Source organism: Hippopotamus amphibius, chromosome 6, assembly GCF_030028045.1.
Source record: "Hippopotamus amphibius kiboko isolate mHipAmp2 chromosome 6, mHipAmp2.hap2, whole genome shotgun sequence".
Taxonomy (NCBI): domain Eukaryota; kingdom Metazoa; phylum Chordata; class Mammalia; order Artiodactyla; family Hippopotamidae; genus Hippopotamus; species Hippopotamus amphibius.
In genome coordinates, this window is record NC_080191.1 from 170,650,482 (window position 1) to 170,675,620 (window position 25,139).

Genomic DNA, 25,139 nt, shown 5'->3' on the forward strand with positions numbered 1-25,139 from the left:
TTTTTAATAGATTTTTTTTTAGATCCGTTTCAGGTTCCCAGTAAAACTGAGCAGGAAGTACAGAGAGAGCCCATATACTCCCTGCCTACACACTGCCCCCACCCCGGCTTCCCCCACTACCAACATCCCGAGAGCCACCCTCCCCTCCGAGAAACACTGCACTTGTTAGAGTTGGTGAACCTGCCTTGACACATCATTATCGTCCAAAGTCCATAGTTGATGTCATGATTCACTCTTGGTGGTGGTCATTCCATGGGTTTGGAGAAATGTATGATGACATATTTACTGTTATAGTACAATACAGAATAATTTTACTACCCTGAAAATCCTCTGTGCTCTGTCTTTTTATCTTCCCTTCCCAGTAACCCCTGGCAACCCTTGATATTTTAGCTGTCTCCATAGTTATAGTTGGAATCATACAATTCATTCAATCTAGCTTTTTCAGATAATGTCACTTAGTAATATGCATTTAAGGTTCCCCTATGTCTTTTATGACTTGATAGCTAATTTCTTTTCAGTGCTGAATAATATTCCATTGTCTGGATGTAACAGGTTATTTCTCCATTCACCTACCAAAGTACATCTTTGTTGATTCCAAATTTTGGCAATTACATATAAAGCTGCTATAAATGTGTATAGGCTTTTTTTGTGGACATAAGTTTTCAGTTCATTTGGGTATATACCAAGGAGTGCAATTGCTGGACCACATGGTAGGAGCATCTTTAGGTTTGTAAGAAACTTCCAAACTCTCCCAGAGTGACTGTCCCATTTTGCATTCCCACTAGCAGTGAATGAGAGTTCCTGTTGCTCCACATCCTTGGCAGCATTTGGTGGTGTCAGTGTTTTGGATTCTGGCCATTCTAGTAGGTGTGTAGTGGTATCTCATTTTAATTTGCATTTCCCTAATGACAAGATGTTTCATATTCTTATTTACCAAGTGTATCTTTGGTGAAGTGTCTGTTCAGATCTTTTGCTCCTATTTTAAGTAGGTTGTTTATTATTGTTGAGTTTTAAGAATTTTTTTTGTATATTTTGGATAATGGTCCTTTATTAGATATATGTGTTTTACAGATATTTTTTCCCAGTTTGTGGTTTGTCTTCTCATTCTGTTGCAAAAGTGTCTTTTGCAGAGCAGAAGTTTTTAATTTTACTGAAGTCCAGCTTATCAATTATTTCTTTCATGTATCGCCAAACCCATCTAGATTTTCCCGTGTTATCTTCTAGGAGTTTTATAGTTTTTTCATTTAACATTTAGCTCAGCCATTTTCAGATAATTTTTGTGAAGGGTATATGGTTCATTTCTTTTTTTGCGTGTGGATGTCCAATTGGTCACTGGTTTTCATTAAGAATATTCTAGCAGGTAACATCATTTGCAAATGTGTTCCCCCTTTCTGTAGGTTGTCTTTTTGTTTTGAATTAATTTCCAAAATATACAAACAGTTCATAAAACTCAATATCAGAAAAATAACCCAATAAAGAAATAGGCAGAAGATCTAAACACATTTCTCCAAAGACATACAAATGGCCAAAAGGCACATGAAAAGATGCTCAACATGGCTAATGATTAGAGAAAAGCAAATCAAAACTACGAGGTACCACCTTATCCCAGTCAGAATGGCCATCATCAAAAAGTCTACAAACAATAAATGCTGGAGAGGGCATGGAGAAAAGGGAACCCTCCTACACTGTGGGGATGTAAATTGGTGCAGCCACTATGGAAAACAGTATGGAGGGTCCTTAAACTAAAAATAGAGCTACCACATGACCCAGCAATCCCACTCCTGGGCATATATCCAGAGAAAACCATAATTCAAAGATACATGCACCCAATGTTCATAGCCAGCACTATTTACAATAGCCAAGACACAGAAGCCACCTAAATGCCCGTGGAGAGATGAATGGATAAAGAAGATGTGGTATCTATATACAATGGAATACTACTCAGTCATAAAAAAGAATGAGTAATGCCATTTGCAGTAACACGGATGGACCTAGAGATTATCATAGTAAGTGAAGTAAGTCAGAGAAAAGGCAAATATATCGCTTATACGTGGAATCTAAAAAAATAAAAAAAATGCAAATGAGCCTGCATATAAAACAGACCCACAGACATAGAAAACAAACTTATGGTTACCAAAGGGGGAAAGCAGGGAGGGAAGGGATAAATTAGGAGTTTGGGATTAACATATACTCACTACTATATATAAAATAACCAACAAGGACCTACTGTAGAGCACTGGGAACTATACTCAATATTTTGGAATAACCTATAAGGGAAAAGAATCTGAAAAAGTATATACATAAAACTGAATCACTTTGCTGTACCCCTGACACTAACAACATTGTAAATCAATTATACTTCAATTAAAAAAAAAAAACTCTAGCAGGACATATTTTGTCCCCCCCATAGGTGAATTACCTATGTGATTTTAAGTGTCATATTAGCCACATTAAAAACCTAAAAAGAAAGACGAAATTTTAGTATATTTGAAATCAATATATCCAAAATGCTATTATTTTAACAGGTACACATTAAAAATTGTTGCCAAGATATTTTATGTTCCTTTTTCCATACTAAGTCTTCAAAATCCATTGTGCTTATCACATCACAATTTGGATCACCCCTGTTTCAAGTGTTCAATAGCTACTTAGGGTTAGTGGACACTGCTGCTCTATAGCAAAAGGCGTAATTGGTAAGGGTCTTATTTTACAGGCTTTCTACTAAGCAATTACCAAAAAGCCATTATACAATTTAATCTCATAACTACAAGTGCCAGCCAGGATTCTTCAGTATGCTTGTAGGAATTGCAGCTGCTAGAATTTTATTTTATTGTTTTTCCATTTTTTAAATTTTTTAAAGAGTTTTATTGATATAATTGACATACAATAACCTGTATGTATTTAAAGTATACAATTTGATTTTTTTATTAGTAATGTATATATGGCAATCCCAATCTCCTAATACACCCCCCCCCAGCCCCCCTGCTTTCCACCTTTGGTGTGTCTATATGTTCTCTATATCTGCTGTGTCTCTGTTTCTGCCTTGCAAACCAGTTGATCTGTACCATTTTTCTATATTCTGCAATATGCTTTAATATATATTTGTTTTTCTCTTTCTGACTTACTTCACTCTGTATGACAGTCTCTAGGTCCATCCATGTCTCTACAAATGTCCCAATTTCGTTCCTTTTTATGGCCGAGTAATACTCCATTGTGTATACGTGCCACATCTTCTCTATCCATTCCTCTGTTGATGGACATTTAGGTTGCTTCCATGTCCTGGCTATTGTAAATAGTGCTGCAGTGAACACTGGAGTGCATGTGTCTTTCTGAATTACGGTTTTCTCTGGGTATGTGTCCAGTAGTGGGATTGCTGGGTCATATGGTAATTCTGTTTTTAGTGTTTCAAGGAAGCAGCCGCTAGAATTTTAATTGCCTCACCTGTGTCCAAGCTTTCGTCTGTCAGAATGAGTAGCCATGTGCACACCCTTGAGAAAAATCAAGACAATAAACAACTGTATTCTAAGGATAATGTGCTTTTGTGAAAGGTGATGGGCCAGGAGGCAGCCCTAAACAAATATCTGAAGAGACATATGGTTGGTTATCTGCAAGATACACCTTTGCTTGGAGTTTAACACATCAGATACCATTACCTTCCTTGCAGCTATCAATGGACTTACCTTCTTAGGTGCTTGAGTTGAAGCCTCTGTTGTTTGCTACATTTGTCCTTTAAACTGCCTAATGTCTAATCCATCCCAAACTGATTACTTTGACTAATTGTTAATGCCTTTTTTGAAAAGGCAGATGGTCAAAGTACAGAAGGGTCTGTTTATTGAAAAGTAAGTTTTTCTTCTTGGTCCTCACAATTTCTCCCTCTAAATATCCACAATCACCAATTTCTTGTGTACACTTTCAAAGTAGTCTATGCATAAGTGAGAATAGCCATGAAAGGAGTTTTGGTTCCAGTATCACAACATAAGCCCCATAACCCATCCTTCCCACTGCTTAAGGTGATAAACTACAAAACAGAAAAAAAGAAAGGAAAAGAAACCCACCTGAGGACTTAAAAAGTAAACACAGGCAAACAGACTGTGGATAGGAGTAAAGCTTGGGGAAGTGACCTCAAAAAAAGGAAGAAAGAAAGAAAGAAAGGTGAGAGTTGGTAAGAACAAAAAGAGAGGGCAAACAAACAACTAATTACATTAGTGACATGTTAACATTCTAATTAAAAAAGATCATTTAAATGCTGCCTACAAGAAACACTTTAAAAACACATAAGTTGAAAGTTAAAAGATGGAAAAAATAGAACATGCAAATTAGCATAGTCAGACTAGAGTGGCTATATAAACACCAGATAAAACAGACTTTAAGACAAAGATTACTATCATAGATAAAAATAGGAACGTTTCGTGATGATAAAAGGGACAATTCACTGGGAAGATAGTACAATTATAAATATGTATGTAGGATGCCTGATAGCCTTAAATACATGACTTCAGAGTTTATAGAATTGTGGGGAGAAATGTAATTCTGCCACAGTAGATTTCAGCACCCAGTTCTTAGCAGTCAGTAGAACAATTAGACAAATCAGGACAAAAGATCTGAACCACTTTATCAGCCCCCTCAATCTAATTGATATTTATAGGACACTACATCCAACAAGTGCAAAATGCTCTTTTTTAAGGTATGCATGGTAAATTCAAGATAGGCCATATGCTGGGCTGCAAAACAAGTCTCAAAAAGCACTGAAATTATACATGGTGTGTTCTCTGATCACAATGGAATTAAATTAAAAATGTAAAAAATCAGTAACACATATCCAGAAAACCCCCAAACCTCAGGAAATTAAACAGCACATTTGTATATAATTTATTCATCAAAGGTGAAATCACAAGGGAAATTAGAAAATATTTTGAATTTAATGAAAACTACAACATAAAATTTGTGGATGCAGGTAAAGCAGTGCTTGGAGATGCACTGCTCAGTACAGTAGCCACTGGATACATGTGACTAAATTTCAATTAATATAAGAGTTCAATTCCTCAGACAGGCTGGCCACATATCACGTGCTCAGTGGCTACTGTACTGGACAGCAGAACACAGAATATTTCCATCACTGCAGAAAGGGCTATTGAATAGTCATGGCTTAGAAGGAAACATAGTTTTAAATATTTATATTAGAAAAACATCTAAAATCAATGACCTAAATTTCCATCTTAATATGTTAGAGAAAGAAAAGCAAAGTAAGCCTAAAGAAATAGAAGAAAGGAAATATAATAAATAACAAAAATCAATGAAATGGAAATCATACAATAGATAAAATTAACAAAGCCAAAATCTGACTCTTTGGAATGAAAAACAAAATAGAAAAACCCCTATCACTACAGATCCTATGAACATTAAAGGATAATAAAGGTATATCATGAACAGTTTTATGCCAACAAATTAGACCACTTACATGAACTAGACAAAGGTATTGATTAAATTATCAAAATTAATACAAGAAAAATCAGGAAATCTGAATGGCCCTGTATCAAATAAATAGAATTTATCATAACTTTGCATAAAGAAAATTCTAGACTCAGTTTCAGTGGTAAAGACTATCAAACATTCAAGGAAGGACTATTAACAACCTTGCACAAACTTTTTCAGAAAATAGAGGCAAAGAAAAGTACTGATGTCAATATAACATACCAAAACCTGATAAAGACATTATAAAAACAAAATTTACAGACCAATATTATCATGAATGTAGATGCAAAAACTTAACAAAAGACTAGTAAATTGAATCCAACAATATATAAAAGGATAACATATTATGACCATGTAGGGTTTATTCTAGGAATGCAGAGTTAATAATAGCAATCATTCTTTTTTTTTTAATTGTTTTATTTATTATTTATTTATTTATGGATGCATTGGGTCTTCATTGCTGCATGTGGGCTTTCTCTAGTTGCGGCAATCAGGGTCTGCTCTTCATTGCAGTTTGCGGGCTTCTCATTGCGGTCGCTTCTCTTGTTGCAGAGCATGGGCTCTAGATGTGGGAGCTTCAGTAGTTGTGGCACACGGGCTCAGTAGTTGTGACTTACAGGCCCTAGAGTGCAGGCTCAGTAGTAGCTGTGGCGCACGGGCCTAATTGCTCCGTGGCATGTGAGGTCTTCCCCAACCAGGGCTTAAACCTGTGTCCCCCACATTGGCAGGCAGGTTCTTAACCACTGCGCCACCAGGGAAGTCCCAGTAATCATTCTTAATAATAGTAATCATTGCACCCAGAAACCTCATGCCTATGTATATACCCAAGAGAAATAAAAACACAAGTCCACACAAAAATTTGTAGCCTTTGTTCATTATAGTTAAAGCTATAAGCTATAGTTATAAGATTGAAGCATTATTTACAATAGTTAAAAATTGAGGACTTCCCTGGTGGCACAGTGGTTCAGAATCCACCTGCCAATGCAGGGAACGTGGGTTCAATCCCTGGTCTGGGAAGATTCCACATGTTGTGGAGCAACTAAGCCCATGCACCACAACTACTGAGCCTGTGCTCTATAGCCTGCAAGCCACAACTAATGAGCCCATGTGCCACAACCGCTGAAGCCTGCACACCTAGAGCCCATGCTCCACAACAAGAGAAGCCACCACAACAACAAGCCCACACACTGCAATGAAGAGTAGCCCCTGCTCGCCACAACTAGAGAAAGCCCGCACGCAGCAATGAAGACCCAATGCAGCCAAAACAAACAAACAAACAAACTTGGATGAGCCAGACTTTAAAAGAAAAAAAGGAAACAACCCAAATGTCCATTACCTGATGAATGAATAAACAAAATGTGGTATAAGCCTACAATGGAATATTATTTGGCAATGAAAAGAAGTGGAGTGATGACAGGGAAAATAGCAGGGTAGGAAGCCGTTTCTCCACCTAAAAAACTACTGAGATGGCAAGAACTGTCTAAAGCAACTATTTTGGAATTCTGGAATCTAGTTAAATACTTGCAATGTTCAGGGTAGATCTTGATGAAGAGACTGGTAAATTTCAGTAAATTCTTGGGAATGTTGGTCTTTCACATAGTGGCTACCATACCTCTACTACCATCTTCTGAAGCAGGGAACAGAGAGGAGAGATGGTGGCCCACATTCCTGGTACAGCTTCTTGGAGCCAGGGTGGACAATAAGAAACTTGTTTTCCAAATATTAGGATTGTGTGTTTTGATTGATAATTACTGCTTTTGATCACTGAGGGGGCCATTGTTGGCCACTGTTTCAACCCCCCTGAACTAAAGTGGTTTACAGAGGATTAGAGGCAGTATTTCCCTTTGGGTGTCAGACATTTAAGGAAATATTTGTCAGCTTACTGGCTGACTGTAGAGATATCAGAACAGAAACTTCAGTGACCACAAAAAACAAGGAATACACACTCTGCAAAAATAGTTTTGAGGGGCTTCCTAGGTGGCGCAGTGGTTAAGAATCCGCCTGCCAATGCAGGGGACACAGGTTCGATCCCTGCTCCAGGAAGATCCCACATGTCACGGAGCAACTAAGCCCGTGTGCCAAAAAAACAAACAAAACAAAACAAAAAAATAGTTTTGAGAAGTCACAAAGAATGGCTCCAGCCCTCAACAAGCAAGATTTACCAATCCCTGAGGAGTGGGAGAGGTAGGTTTCAGAGTTAAAACAACATAATGCTCAGTTTATCTGGTTCTCAATAAAAGAGCTATAGGAAACAGAAACAGGAACGTGTAGCCCAATCACAGGGGAAAAGAGATTTTGACAGAAACCATCCCTGAGGAAGCCGACACTGGAATTGTTAGTTAAAGACATTTAGGACAGTTGACTTACCGTGTTCAATAAGCTAAAGGGAGCCATGGGCAAAGAAGTAAAGAAAATCAGGAAAACTATGTAGAACACATGAGAATATCAGGAAAGAGAGAGAAATTAGAAAAAGGACCAAATAAACACTGGCACTTAAAAGTGAGATAACTGAAATGAGAAACTCACTAGAGTTATTCAACAGCAAATTTGAACAGACAGAAGTATTAGTGAACGTAAAGACAAAGCAATTGAAATTATCCAATCTGAGGAGCAGAAAGAAAAAAGAATGAAGAGGAGAGCAGCCAAGATGGGAGAGTAGAAAGATCCTGAGCTCACCGCCTCTCATGAGCACACCAAAATCACAACCATCTGCAGAACGACCATCAGTGAAAAAGACTGGAACCTACAAGAAAAGACCTTCTACGACACATAAAGAAAGGACCACCATGAGATGGGTAGAAGGAGCATGCTTGCAATATAATCAAATTTCACACGCCCTAGGTGGGTGGCCAACAGATTAGAAAATAAATATACCGCAGAGGTGCTCCCACAGAAGTGAGAGTTCTCAGCTCCACATCAGGCTCCCCAGCCCAGGGGTCCAGCACAGGGAAGACAAGCCCCCACAGCACTTAGCTTTGAGGCCAGTGGGGTTAATTACAGGAGCCCCATCAGACCCGGGAACGTAGAGACTTCACTCTTAAAGAGCACATGCAAAATCTCATGTGCACCAGGACACATGGCAAAAAGAAGAATGTGATAGAAGCCTGGGCCAGACTTACCTGCTGGTCTTGGAGAGTCCCCTGGAGAGGCAGTGAGGGTCAGGGGAGGCAGCTGCAGCTAGCCTTGGGGACGTGGACACTGGTTTCAGACGTGTTTGGAGGCATTCAACTGTATGAGCACTGCTACTGGGGGCTGCCATCTTGGCTCATTAGGGACGAGACCTGGCCCCACCCAACAGCCTGCAGGTGCCAGTGCTGGGACACCTCAGGCCAAACAACTAACAGGGCAGGGACACAGCCCCACCCATCGGCAGACAGGCTGTCTAAAGACTTCCTGAGCCCACAGACACCTCTAGACATGCCTCTAGACACGGTACTGCCCACCAGAGGGCCAAGACCCAGCTCCACCCACCCAGTGGGCAGGCAACAGAAGCAAGAAAACTATGATCCCATAGCCTGCAGACCACCAACAGCAGGTCAGACCCTACGCTGGCACCCGCTGGGTCCTGGTCCTGCCTACTAGCAGGCCAACTCAACCTGTGGGACACCCAGGTCCCCATACCCAACAGTGTCAAGAACCGCCCCCCCCCCCCCACACACACACAAAATGATCTGAAACGAGCTCTGGGATCCCTGGGCCTTGCCGCCAGACTCCAGCAGCCAGCTCTGCCTGCCAGCAGTATAGCATTAACCCCAGGATCTGGCTTCACCTGCAAGTAGGAGGGCAACAGACCAGAGTCTTCAGAACCTTGACACTGCCCACTAGTGAGCCAGCATGAGCCCTGGGGCCCCCTAGGCTTCTACAAGCAGCCACCATTGTGACCAAGCCCTGCCAAACTGCAGCATCTGTGCACGGAAGGGCCTGGCAACCAACCAGACTAGGGGCCAAAAAGCCTGCCACACTGCCCACACAGCCAGCCCACCACAACAGGAGAATCCACGCCACCCTTTCAGGGGGATTAGGTGATGAGAGGGGAGTGCACTCTTGGGACACACAGGGAGTCTTCTACAGAAGGTCACTTCTCCAAGGTCGAGAAATTTAACAAACCTACTACATACATAAAAATACAAATAGCAACTTAGACAAAATGACACAGCAGAGGAATATGTTCCAGACAAAGGAACAAAATAAAACCCAAGAAGAACTAAGTGAAGTAGAGATAGGCAATCTCCCTGAGAAACAGTTCAGAGTAATGATTGTAAAGATGATCAAAGAATTCAGAAGAATGGATGCACAGAGCAAGAAGTTATAAGTTTTTAACAAAGAGAAAGTATAAAGAAAAACCAAACAGAGATGAAGAATACAAAAACTGAAATGAAAAATACATGCGAAGGAATCAACAGTAGACTAAATGATACTGAGGAACAGATCAGTGAGCTGCAAGACAGAGTAGTGGAAATCACTGCTGCTGAACAGAAAGAAAGAACTAAAAGAAATGAGGATAGTTTAAGAGATTTTTGGGACAACATCAAATGCACTAGTTTCCGTACTATAGGGATCCCAGAAGAAGAGAGCCTGAGGGCCTGAGAAAATATAATATTTGAAGAGATAATAGATGAAAACTTCCCTAACATGGTAATGGAAACAGTCACCCAAGTCCAGGAAGTGCAGAGTCCCATACAGGATTAACCAAAAGACATACTGTAATAAAAATGACAAAAATTAAACATAGAGAATATTAAAAGCAGCAAGGGAAAAGGAACAAATAACATACAAGGTAACTCCCATAAGGCCATCAGCTGATTTTTCTGCAGAAATTCTGCAGACCAGAAGGTAGTGGTGCAATATATTCAAAGTGATGAAAGGGAACAACCAAGAATCCTCTACCCAGGAAATCTCTCATTCACATTTGATGGAGAAATCAAAAGCTTTACAGACAAGCAAAAGCTAAAAGAATTCCAAACTAGCTTTACAACAAATGATAAAGGAACTTCTCTAGGTGAAAAAGAAAAGGCCACAACTAGAAACAAGAAAATTTGAAATGAAAAAGCTCACCAGTAAGAGAAAGCATACAGTAAAGATAGGAAATCATCCACACACAAAGTTAGTAGGAAGGTTAAAAGACAAAAGTAGTAAAATCATCTGTATCCACACTTAGCAGTTAAAGGATACCCAAAACAATTAGATATAAAACATATCAAAAACAGTAATCATGGGACTTCCCTGGTGGCGCAGTGGTTAAGAATCCATGCTCCCAATGCAGGGGGCCTGGGTTTGATCCCTGGTCAGGGAACTAGATCCCACATGCATGCTGCAACTAAGAGTTCACATGCCACAACCAAGAAGCCCACATGAGCAACTAAGGAGCTGGTAAGCCGCAACTAGGGAGCCTATGAGCCGCAACTAGGAAGCCCATGAGCTGCAACTAGGAAGTCCATGAGCCTCAATTAAGCAGCCAGTGAGCCACACCTAAGGAGCTGACCTGCTGCAACTAAGGAGCCCACATGCCGCAACTAAGACATGGAACAACCAAATAAATAAACATTAAAAAAAAAAACAGTAATTGTGAAGGGAGAAGAGTACAAATGCAGGGTATCAAAAATGTATTTGAAATTAAGGGACTGGCAACTTAAAACAAGTGTATGTACTGCTATATAAAAATCTTGTGGTAACCACAAATCAAAAATCTATAATAGATATAAACAAAAGACACAGGACTCTAAACACAACACTAAAGACAGTCATCAAATCACAAGAGAAGAGAGCAAAATAAGAAAGGGGAAAAAAGACCTACAAAAACAAATCCAAAACAATTAACAAAATGTCAGTAGGAACACACATACAAATAACCACCTTAAATGTAAATGGACTAAATGCTCCAACCAAAAGACACAGACTAGCCGAATGGATACAAAAACAAGACCCATATATATGCTGCCTACAAGGGACTCATTTCAGAACTAGGGACACATACAGACTGAAAGTGAGGGGATGAAAAAAAGGTATTCCATGCAAATGGAAATCAAAAGAAAGCTGGAGTAGCAATACTTATACCAGACAAAATAGACTTTAAAATAAAGGCCATTATAAGAGACAAAGAAGGACACTACATAATGATCAAGGGATCAATCCAAGAAGAAGATATAACAATTGTAAGTATATATGCCCCCAATATAGGAACACCTCAATATATAAGGCAAATGTTAACTCAATAATAGTAGAGGACTTTAACAGCCCACTTACATCAATGGATAGATCATCCAGACAGAAAATCAGTAAGGAAACACAGGTCTTAAATGACACATTAGACCAAGGGGGACTTCACTGATATTTATGGAACATTTCATCTGAAAGCAGCATAATACACATTCTTCTCAAGTGCACATGGAACATTCTCCAGGATAGACCACATGCTGGGCCACAAAGCAAGCCTCAGCAAACTTAAGAAAACTGAACTCATATCAAGCATCTTCTCTTGTCACTAATGCCATGAGGTTAGAAATCAACTAGAAGAAAACATTGCAAAAAGCACAGACACATGGAGGCTAAACAACATGTTGCTAAATAACCAATAGATCACCGAAGAAATCAAAGAAGGAATCAAAATATACCTAAAGACAAATGAAAAAGAAACCGTGACAATCCAAAACCTTTGGCACACAGCAAAAGCAATTCTAAGAGGGACATTTATAGTGATACAATCTTACCTCAGGAAACAAGAAAACTATCAAATAAACAACCTAACTTTACACCTAAAGCAACTAGAAAAAGAAGAACAAACAAAACACAAAGTTAGTACAAGGAAAGAAATCATAAAGATGAGAGTAGAAATAAGTGAAATAGAGACAAAAAAATAATAGAAAAGATCAATGAAACTAAAAGTTGGGTCTTTTTTTTTTAATTTGCATTTCCCCAATGACTTTATTTATTTATTTATTTATACATACATACATACACACTTTTTTTGGCTGTGTTGGATCTTCATTGCTGTGCGAGGGCTTTTCTCTAGCTGTGGTGAGCAGTGGCTACTCTTTGTTGTGGGGACACAGGCTTCTCATGAGGTGGCTTCTCTTGTTGGGAAGCATGGGCTATAGGCACGTGGGCTTCAGTAGTTGCAGTGTGTCAGCTCAGGGGTTGCAGCATGTGGGCTTAGTCGCTCTGCATAACGTGGGGTCTTGATCAAACCCATGTTCCCTGCACTAGCAGGCAGATTCTTAACCACTACACCACCAGGGAAGTCCAAAAGTTGGGTCTTTGAAAAGATAAACAAAATTGGGAATTCCCTGGCAGTCTAGTGGTCAAGACTGGGTGCTTTCACTACAGAGGCCCAGCTTCAATCCCTGGGGAATTAAGATCCTGCAAGCCATGTGGCACTGAGAAGAAGAAGGAGAGGAGAAGAAGAAGAAAACATAAAATTGATAAACTGTTAACTAGACTTATCAAGAAAAATAGGGCGAGGGCACAAATCAATAAAATTAGAAATGGAAAAGAAGTTACAACTGACACCACAGAAATAGAAAGCATCATAAGATCCTACTACAGGCAACTACATGCTAATAAAATGGACAACATAGAAGAAATGGACAATTTCTTAGAAAGGTACAATCTTCTAAGACTGAACCAGGAAGAAATAGAAAATATGAACAGACCAATCACAAGTCTTAGAATTGAATTTGTGATTAAAAAACTTCCCAACAAACAAAAGTCCAGGATGAGACGGCTTCACAGGTGAAACCTAGCAAACATTTAAAGAAGAGTTAACACCGATCCTTCTGAAATTATTCCAAAAAACTGCAGAGGAAGGAACACTTCCAAACATTCTATGAGGTCACCATTACCCTGATACCAAAATCCGACAAAGATGCCACAAAAAAAGTTATAGGCCAATATCACTGATGAACATAGGACATAAAAATCCTCAACAAAATACTAGCAAACTAAATCCAAAAATACATTAAAAGGATCATACACCATGATCAAGTGGGATTTATCCCAGGTTTGCAAGGATTTTTCAATATCTGCAAATCAATCAGTGTGATACACCACAAAGCAAACTGAAGAATAAAAACCATACGATCATTTTAATAGATGCAGAAAAAGCTTTTGATAAAACTCAACATCCATTTATGATTATAAAAAAACTATCCAGAAAGTGGGCATAGAGGGAACATACCTCAACATAATAAAAGTCATATATGATAAACCCACAGCTAACATCATACTCAATGGTGAAAAGCTGAAAACATTTCCTCTAAGATCAGGAATAAGACAAGGGTGTCCACTCTCGCTACTTTATTTGACATAGTCTTAGAAGTCCTAGCCACAGCAATTTGAGAAGAAAAAGAAATAAAAAGGATCCAAATTGGAAAAGAAGTAAAAGTGTCACTGTTTGCAGATGACATGATGCTCTACATAGAAAATCCTAAAGATGCTACCAGAAAACTACTAGAGCTCATCAATGAACTCAGTAAAGTTGCACGATACAAAATTAATACACAGAAATCTGTTGCATTTCTATACACTTATAACAAAAGATCAGAAAGAAATTATAGGAAACGATCCCATTTACTGTCACATCCAAGAGAATAAAATACCTAGGAATAAACGTTCCTAAGGAGACAAAAGATCTGTTCTCTGAAAACTATAAGATGCTGATGAAAGAAATCAAAGATGACACAAACAGATAGAAAGATACACCATGTTTTTGGACTAGAAGAATCAGTATTGTCAAGATGACTATACTACCCAAGGGAATCTACAGATTCAGTGAAATCCCTATCAAATTACCAATGGTATTGTTCATAGAACTAGAACAAAAAAATTTAAAGTTTGTATGGAAACACAAAAGACCCCTTATAGCCAAAGCAATTCTGAGAAAGAAAAATGGAGCTGGAGGAATCAGGCTCCCAGACATCAGACTATACTATAAAGCTACAATAATCAAAACCATATGGTACTGGTACAAAAACAAATACAGATCAACAGAACAGGATAGAAAGCCCAGAAATAAACCCATGAAGCTATGGTCAATTAATGTACAACAAAGGTGGCAACACTATATAATGGAGAAAAGACAGTCTCTTCAATACATGGGAGGAAAAACTGGACAGCTACATGTAAAAAAATGAAACTAGAACATTCTCTAACACCATACACACAAATAAACTCAAAATGGATTAAAGACCTAAATTTAAGACCAGATACTATAAAACTGCTAGAGGAAAACACAGGCAGGACACTCTTTGACATAAATCTCAGCAATATTTTTTTGGATCTCTGTCCTAGAGTAATAGAAATAAAAACAAACAAATGGGGGGAAATAAACAAATGGGACCTAATTAAACTTAAATGCTTTTAAAAAAAGCAAAGGAAACCATAAACAAAATGAAAAGACAACCTACAGAATGGGAGGAAATATTTGCAAATGATGTGACTGACAAAAGCTTAATTAAATACATAAACAGGTCATACAACTCAGTAACAAAAAACCAAACAACCCAATCAAAAAATGGGCAGAAGATCTAAATAGACATCTCTCCAAAGAAGATAGATGGCCAAAAGGCACATGAAAAGATGCTTAACATGGCTAATGATTAGAGAAATGCAAATCAAAACTACATTGAGGCATCACCTCACACCAGTCAGAATGGCCATCATCAAAAAGTTTACAAATAATAAATTCTGGAGAGGGTGTGGGAAAAAGCCCTCCTACACTGTTGGTGGGAATGTAAATTGGTACAGCCACTATGGAGAACTCTGTGGAGGTTCCTTAAAAAACTAAAAATAGAGTTACCATATAATCCATCAATCCCACTCCTGGGCATACATTCATAGAAAACCATGGTTCAGAAATATACATGCACCCCACTGTTCATTGCAGCATTATTTATAATAGCCAAGACATGGAAACAACCTAACTTCTACAGACAGATGATTGGATAAAGAAGATGTGGTGTTATATATACAATGGAATACTACTCAGCCACAAAAAAGGATAAAATAATGCCATTTGCAGCAACATGGATGGACCTAGAGATTATCATAGTAAGTGAAGTAAGTCAGAGAGAGAAAAGCAAATATCACATGATATTACTTATATGTGGAATCTAAAAAAAAATGACACAAATGAACTCATTTACAAAACAGAAACTCACAGACACAGAAAACATTAACTTATGGTTACCAAAGGGGAGGGTGTGTGTGGGGGGATAAAATAGGAATTTGGGATTAACATACACCCATTACTATATATAAAATAAATAATTAACAAGGACCTACTATATAGCACAGGGTACTATACTCAATATTTTGTAATAATCTATATGGGAAAAGAATCTGAAAAACCATATATTATATATAAAAAACTGAATCACTTTGCTGTACACCTGAAACACACTGTAAATCCACTATACTTCAACAGAATACATAAATAAAGCCAGACAAAGATATTATAAGAAAACTACAGACCAATATACCTTATGAATATTAACACAAAATCCTTAACAAAATACTAGCAAACTAAATTTGGCACATATTAAAAGAATAATACAATATGACTAAATGGCATTTATTCCTGAAAAGTGAAGATGGTTCAATATAAGAAAATCAGTCAATATAACACCCCACATGATTATTTCAATTGATGCAGAAAAAAGTATTTGAAAAAAATCAAACACCTGTTCACGATTTAAAAAAAAAAAACCCAAACCACTCAATAAACTAGGAATAGAAGGGAACTTCCATAATATAATAAAGATCATATATGAAAAATCCACCCACAGCTAATATCATATGCAATGGTAAAAGACTGAAAGGTTTTTCGCTATGATCAGGAACAAGAAAAGGATGCTCAATTTTGCCACTTTCATTCAACATTGTACAGCAAGTTCTAGCCAGAAAAGTAGTAAAAGTTAACCAAATTGAAAAAGAAGTAAAATTATCTCTGATCACAGATGACATATTATATATAGAAAATTCTAAAGAAGACACAAAAATTTTTTAAAAATTCAGCAAAACTACAAGATACAAAATCAACCACAAAAATTAGTTGCACTGCTATATACTAGCAATGAACAATCTGAAAGGAACTTAACAATTCCATTTACAATAGCATAAAAATAATAAAATACTTAGGAATAAATTTAATCAAGGAGGAGAATGACTTGTACACGGAAAACTACAAAATACTGCTAAAAGAAATTAAAGATACAAATAAATGGAAAGACATCCTAGTTTATGGAATGGAAGACTTAATAGTTAAGATGACATACTATTCCAATTCTACAGATTCAATGCAATTACTATCAAACTCCCAACAGCGTTTTTTGCAGAAACAGGGAAACCTAACTTGCAATTCATATGGACTCTCAGGGGTACCTAAATAGGCAAAACAATATTGAAAAAGAACAAAGTTGGATGGTTCACACTTCTTGATTTCAAAACTTACTACCAAGCTACAGTAATCAAAACAGTGTGGTACTGGCTTAAGGACAGACACACAGGCCAATAGAATACAATCCTTATGTATATGGTGGAATGATTTTTGATAAGGGTGCCCCAGACTACTCAAAGAGGAAAGAAATCTTTTCAATACATAGTATAGGAAACTGTATATCTACATGCAAAAAAAAAAAAAAAGTTACACACTGACCTTCCACCAGATACAAAAATTAACTTAAAATGAATTAAATACCTAAATTAAAAGCTAAGACTATGAAATTCTTAGAAGAAAACACCAGAAAAATATTCATAACATTGGATTTGGCAATGATTTCTTGCATATGACACCAAAAGCACAGAACACAAAAAAAATAAATTGGACTTTATAAAAAATAAAAGCTTTTATGCATCAAAGCACACTATTAAGAAAGTGAAAAGGAAACCTACATAATTGAAGACAAATACTTGTAAGTCATATATCTAGTAAGGGATTAATATCCAGAATGTATAAAGAACAAAAAATACTCAATTTAAAAGTAGTCAGAGGACTTGAATAGGCATTTCTCTAAACAAGATACACAAATGGCCAATAATCATGTGAAAAGATGCTCAATATCCTTAGTCATTAGGGAAATGCACCAAAACCACCATAAGCTACCACTTCACACTTTGTAAGTTATGGTTATTATTTAAAAAAACATTGGCAAGAATGTGGGGAAATTGGAACCCTTGTGCATTGCTAATAGCAGTATAAAATGGCACAGCTGCTGTGGAAAACAGTTCGGTGGTTCTTTAGAAAGTTAAACATAGAATCATGATATGATCCAGCAATTCCAATCCTTGTATACAATATTCATTGTTGCATTATTCACAAGAGTCAAAAGGTAGAAACAACCCACTGTCCATGAAGAGATGGATGGATAAACAAAATGTGGTATATACATACAATGGAATATTCTTCAGCCATTAAAAAGGAATGAAATTTTGATACATGCTAAAACATGGATATAACTTGAAAACCCTATGCTAAGTGGAAGAAGGCATTCACAAAAGACCACATATGGTATGATTTTGTTCACATGAAATGTTCAGAATAGGCAAATCTATAGAGACAGAAAGTAGATTAGTGACTGCTAAGAGGGAATGGGGAGTGAGTGCTAATGTGTATGAGGTTTCTATTTGCTGTGATAAAAATGTTCCAAAATTACAGAAGGGTTATGGTAGCACAATCCTGTGAATATATGTTAAAAACCATTGAATTATACACTTTTAAAGGTTGAATTTTATATAGTATGTACATTATATATCAATAAAGTTATTAAGAACCAATTACCCTATTAACAAAATAAAGGAGGAAACCCATATGATTATGCCATAGATGCAGAAAAGCATCTGGAAAGAGTCACACCCTTTCATGATTCATATCCTCTCAGAAAACTAGAAATAGTAGGAAACTTCCTCAAACTGATAAAAGCACATCTATGAAAAAGCTACAGCTAACATCCATGCATTATGGTGAAAGACTCATAAGATGGGGAACAAGGAAATGATGCTCATTTTCACCACCACTTGTATCAACATTGTACTGGCGACCCTAGCCATTGCAATAAGGCAAGAAAAAGAAAAGGCATGTAGGTCAGAAAGAAATAAAATTATCCTTATTTACAGAGTTTATGATTGCTAAATAGAAAATCCCAGGGAATCTAAAAAACAACTAGAATAAGTGAACTTGTCAAAGTCAAAGGATAGAAGATTGATGTACGAAAATCAACTGCAGCAAACATTAAAAAGAAAACGAGAACAAGCCATTTACAATAGCACCAAAAAACATACATTACTTAGAGAAAAAATTTAATAAAATATGTCCAAAATTTCAAGGCCCAAAACTACAAAAAGTTGTGAGAGAAATCAAAGAAAACTTAAATTAATGAGAAGTATACCATGTTTGTGTATTGCAAGACCCCATATCATTAAGATGTCAGTTGTCTCCAAACTGTTCCATAGGGTCAACACAATCCCAAACAAAATTCTAGCAGGCTTTTCTGCAGAAATTGCCAAGCTGGTAATAAAAATATATGGAAATGCAGAGGACCTAGAGAAGCTATTTTTAAAAAGAACTTCTCAGCCTTGTGGCTGAGTTCAAGTGTAGTATCTGTTATTATTAGTTTCACATTTGACATGTCCTCTGCCAAGGTTAAGATATTAAATGGGTCTTGGGGTCAGGGAGATAGAACAGGAGCCTGTTCTGTTGACTACACTCCTTAATTTGGTATTGGAATGTTTCCAGGAATGTTGCACGGAGAAGGAGGAGGAGAAGGAGGAGAAGGAAAAGAAGAACTAGAACAACAACAACAACAAGAGCAAAGTTGGAGGCATTACCTGACCTGATTTCAAGGCTTACTATAAACCCGTAGGAATCAAGACAACTTGGTGCAGGCAAAAACGTAGATATATAGATTTGAATAGAGTTCAGATATAAACTCACCCCATATATGGTCAACTGATTTTTGACAAAGGTGCTTGGGTAACTCAATGGGAGAAACACAAGTCTTTCCAAGAAATGGTGCTGGATCAACCAACATCCATACAAGGAAAAAATGAACATTGACCCTTGCTTCCTACCACAGACAGAAATGCATTCAAAGTGGACCACAGACTTACATGTAAAATCTAAAATTATAAAATTTCCACAAAAAATGCACAGGAGAAAAGCTTTGGGGTAGGCAAAGATAGAATACAGAAAGCTGACACATAGAAGAAAAAGATCAATTAGACTTCATGGGGTGGGGGGGTGGGATGAATTGGGAGACTGGGACTGACAAATATACACTACTGATTCTATGTATAAAATAGATAAGTAATGAAAAAAAAATAAAGTTAGACATGGAGGTGGAGTGTAAAAAAAATTAGACTTCATCCAAATTTAAAAGTTTTCCTTTTCAAAAGATACTATTTAAAAAAATAAAAAGGCAGACCACAGGCTGGAAGTAAATATTTGCAAATCATATATTGATAAAGGACTTGTATCCAGAATATATAAAGAACTTACAACTCAATAATAAGACAATCCAATTTTTTTAAATGGGCAAAAGATGAATAGATACTTCACAAAAGATGTAGAAATGGTGAATAAGCACATGAAAAGATGCTCAACATCATTAGTCACCAGGGAAATGCAACTGAAAACCACAATGAGATATTTCTACGCGTTCATTAAAATGGCTGAAACTTAAAAGACTGACTGTACCATGCATTGGTGAGGATGTTGAGCAACTGGAACTTTTCCATGCTGCTGATGGGAATGTAAAATATTATGACTACTTTGGAAGACAGTTTGACAGTTTCTTTAAAAGTTAAATATACACCCACAATGTGACCCAGCCATTTCACTCCTAGGTCTATCCAAGAAAAATGAAAACATGTAACCACACAAAGGCTTGTACTCAGAGGTTCATGGAAGCTTTATTTGTAATAACTCAAAAGTAGAAATAACTATCAAAATGTATTCTAGCTATACAACAGACTACTACTTGGTTTTAAAAAGAAACGATTGACCCCATTCACATAACATTCTGAAAAATGCAAACTTATCAATAATGACAGAAAGAAAAGCACTGGTTGCTTGAGGATGGGGTGGACGAGTTAGAGGATGCAAGGGGTGGGGGTGTGGAGTGAAAGAGAGAGATTGCCAAGGGGCAAAAAGAAAGTTTTGGGGATGATGGAAATGTGATCGCGGGGATGGTTTCACAGTTTATACTTATGTCAAATTCACCAGGTTACACACTTAAAAAAGAAATTAATTTGGTCACACCAGGTCTCGGTTGCGGCAGGCAGGCTCCTTAGTTGTGGCACACTGGCTCCTTAGTTGCAGCATGCATGCATATGGGATCTAATTTCCTGAGCAGGGATCAAACCCCAGCCCCCTGCATTGGCAGTGCAGAGTCTTAACCACTGCACCACCAGGGAAGTCCCATCAGGTTCTATATTTTTAAAAATTAATTATTTATTATTCATTTTTAATTTTTTGGCTGCATTGGGTCTTCGTTGCTATATATAGGCTTTCTCTAGTTTTGGTGAGCGAGGGCTACTCTTCGTTATGGTGCATGGGCTTCTCATTGCCGTGGCTTCTCTTGTTAATGGAGCATCGGCTCTAGGTACGTGGGCTTCAATAGTTGCGGAGCATGGGCTCAGTAGTTGTGGGTTGCAGGCTCTAGAGCGCAGGCTCAGTAGTTGTGGCACGCAGGCTTAGTTGCTCCTCGGCATGTGGGATCTTCCCGGATCAGGGCTCAAACCCATGTCCCCTGCACTGGCATGTGGGTTCTTAACCACTGAGCCACCAGGGTAGTCCCAGTGGTGTACATTTAAATGGTGCAGTGTTGTGTACGTAAATTATACCTCAAAAAATATGTAAAATAAAAATGCACATACACACCATAGTATCTTGCTTTGTTCACTTAATTAGATCTTGAATGATCCATATCTATACAAACAGATGTACTTTTTAAAAAATCCTTTATATTATACACTCCATAGATTTGTCGTATCTTTTAAATCAGTTCCCTCTTAAGGAACATCTAAGCTACTTCTACTGTTTTGCTACTGCATATTATACTTAACTGAGCTTCTATCTTTCATCTACCTATCTCTTTAGCTCTCTCTCTAGCTCTCTATGCACAAGCAGAGGGTTTACCTGTAGGATAAATACCTAGAAATAAAATTTCTAGATCAAATGGCTTATGCACCTAAACTTTTGTTAGATAATTGTTAGGCTGATCACCAAAGACACTGGATCAACTTATATTCCTGTCAGCAATGTAAGAATGAGTTCTCATTTCTCCCACAAGCTCACCAATCCAGTGTATTTCCAAACACAACAAAAGATTATTTTTTATTCATGCCACCTATTCTACACAGGTTGCTAGGAGCTCTTTTCCAAATTGTCTGGGTTTTTGATGACTGAAGCTCCACCATTTTGTGACAACTGCATCTGGAACATTAAGTATTCTCAGTCGCATCTTAAAAGCAGAAACTGAAGAATCAGCCCAGCAAGTTATATATGTCACTTCTCATGATTCATTAGCCAGAACTGGCCCCATGGCCCTGTCTAACTGCAAGGGAGCTGGAACAGAGAGAATATTTAGCAAATACCACTGCTTTACCACAATGCTTAAGTATACAAGCTCTCAGTGTTACTCAGCCACGAGCAAGTGAAATCTTGCCATTTGCAGCAACGTGGATGGACCAGAGGGCATGACGCTAAGTGACACAAGTCAGACAGAGAAAGACAGGTACTGTATGATTTCACTTGTATGTGGAATCTAAAAAACAAAACAAATGAACAAACATAGCCAAACAGAAACAGAATCATAGCTATAGAGAACAAAAAAGGTGGCTGCCAGAGGGGAAGAGGGTTGGGGGATGAGAGAAATAGGGGAGAGAGGTTAGGAAGTACAAACGTCTACGTGCAAAATAAATGAGTCACAGGTATGAAATATACAGTGTGGGAATACAGTCAATAATTAGGTAATATTTGTGTGGTGACAGATGACAACTAGACGTATTATGACGTTCACTGTGAAATGTATAGAAATATTGAATCACTGTGTTGTGCACCAGGAACTAACATAGTGTTGTAGATCAATCATACTTCAAAAATAAACTCATAGAAAAAGAGACCAGGTTTATGGCTGCCAGAGGCAGGGGGCAGAGTGAGGGGGGAGTTAGATAAAGGCGGCCAAAAGGCACACACTTCCAGTTATGAGCTAAATCAGTGCTAGGGACAGAACGTACAGCATGAGAAAGATAACTGACGCTGCCACGTGCCATAAAAGAAAGCTGTTGAGAGTAAATCCTAAGAGTTATCACAGGGGGAGAAAACCCTCTAGTTACTTAATACTGTATCTACATGAATGATGGATGTTCGCTAAACCTACTGGGGTAATCATTTCATGATGTATGTAAGTCACAGCATTATGTTGTATACCTTAAACTTACACAGGGCTGTATGTCGATTATATGTCGATAAAACTGGGGAAAAAGGGGATTATGAAAGAAAATGGACAATAAAATATTCAAGTAAAAAAAAAGAATACAAACTCTGAGGTTATAGGGAACTGGTTAAAGAAATAATGAATTTGGAACTTCCCTGGTGGTCCAGTGGCTAAGACTCTGCTTTCCTGGTGTAGGGGGCCCAGGTTCGATCCCTGGTCAGGGAACTAGATCCCACATGCCTCAACTAAAGATCCCACGTGTCACAACTAAGACCCAGCGCAGCCAAATAAATAAATAAATATTTTAAAAAGAAAAGAGAAATAATGACTTTGCCATGACTTACTGTGTGTCCTGGTCAATTTTACTTAAATTCTCTTGGTTTCTTCACTTACAGAATAGACAACGTAAGCCTCCTAGAAACAGCCTCTCTGACTTGTTAATTTCTGGATTCCCAGCGCCTGGCACAATGCCCAGCACATAACAGAGAGTCAATCAATATTGAATGAATAGCAATATTGATTTAAAAAATCATTTCAAGGATTAAATGGAATAATATATACATGATAGGAGCTTATCATTATTATATTATTGCTTTATTACTTGCTAGTCCTCCAAATGCCTCGGATTTTCCTATATCTGTGACTCTACTTATGTACCTTTATTTACCTGGGAGGAAGAAAATTGACATTAAGCATATACCATGTGCTACCAGCATGGCTACATGCTTTCACCCTGCCACACTAAAAAAAAAATTGGAGTATATTTACATACAACAAAACAAACAGATCTTAAGCGTATAACTTGGTGAGTTTAGATACAGAGTAGTTTTCAATGTGACAGAAATGAGCCCTGTGTTATGTGGCGCAAATATTTCCATTTGTGGATGAAGTATTTTACATACACATATACACTGTTAGAAACAGGGAGTTGTTAAGCGTCTGGGTACATAATTAAAATGCAGAGAACTTCCAGGTTAAGACTGATGAGGGAAAATAATAAATTTCTTTATGGCAGGACAATCAAACTAAGTCAGAATTGAAAGCCCCATAACAATTCCCCAACATGCCCGCATTTGTGATGGGCCTTTCCCAGTGTGCGACGTGCATCAGAGTTATACATTAACCAGACCTCCTCACAGTACGAGGATACAATCAACGTTTGAGAAAAATGGTCCCTTGCTTCAGACGCCAGCACTGTAAGTCTTTATGTTTCTTCTTCGTCCTGTACAGAGGGTTGCTTTGGTCTAAAGCCTTGCTGCATACGTGCATACCTGACCAAAACATCTCTGATGGACTTTATGAACGATGCTAACCTGTCTATATGACACAAAAATTCTTTGTCTCAAGAATGTATAAAACTGCATCTCTAACCCCTGACCAGTGGACAGCTCTCACAGCTTCTGAGAGTCTGTCTCCTGGGTTATAACCCTTAAGTCTGGCTTGAATAAAATTTTCTTTTCTTTCTTGTTAGCTTGTTATTTGATGTTTTTGTTGATAAGATGGAGAGGTGAAAAATTAGCTCCCTTCCCAATACTCACAAAATTGGCAGGGGATGAGGAAGCGGGTGACAGCCAGCAAAAGAGATTTATCAGAAGCAACTAAACAAGCAGGTACAATTTGATGCTGGAATTTCCCCAGAGTGGTCTTCGAGGAAAGAAACAGAAGATTCTGGAGATGAATGCAGCGTATAAAGGAGGTCTGTCCTCACCCTGCAAAAGGCAAAATGATGCGTTACCAAATGCTGACAGTTCATAATGGAGAAGAGTAAACCCTTCCCTCTTCTGGGAACATAGTGAGATATAGGAACAGGGAATTATGGAACTCTCAGAAAGGAAACTTATCACTGCACACAGAAGGTTTAGAGGCCTGAGGCCATCACCCACCACCCATCTCCCAGTAGATGGTGTAAATTCTGGTAAAACAAACAAACACGACAAAAAACACTTTAACAGTGAGAACATGGCCTGGGGATGGCTTTCTATTCTCAATGCCAATTCAAAGGCCTCAGGATGCAGGAAGAGGTACTTAAGGCAGGAACTATAGTGGTCCTTAATGGCACTGAAGGAAAAATCACACCACTTTCAGACTGTCTCAAAGAGGGCGGGAATCTCCCACACGCGTCTAGATCTGATAGTGAGAGTGAAAATTGATAGGCTCACTTCAGAGAAGTTTAGCATTGCACAGGAAACTTGAAAATGCCCTTCATACCCTTGACTTAGCGATGTCACCTCCAGTTAT

The 25,139-nt window shown here is 37.9% G+C and overlaps 1 non-coding gene across 1 annotated transcript; it reads left to right on the plus strand.

Annotated features, from left to right (window-relative positions):
- The first annotated feature begins 19,024 nt into the window (after window positions 1-19,024).
- On the plus strand, window positions 19,025-19,214 carry LOC130856234 (U2 spliceosomal RNA). The gene has a single exon (XR_009054525.1). It is a non-coding gene; the product is annotated as a U2 spliceosomal RNA (small nuclear RNA).
- The last annotated feature ends 5,925 nt before the right edge of the window (window positions 19,215-25,139 follow it).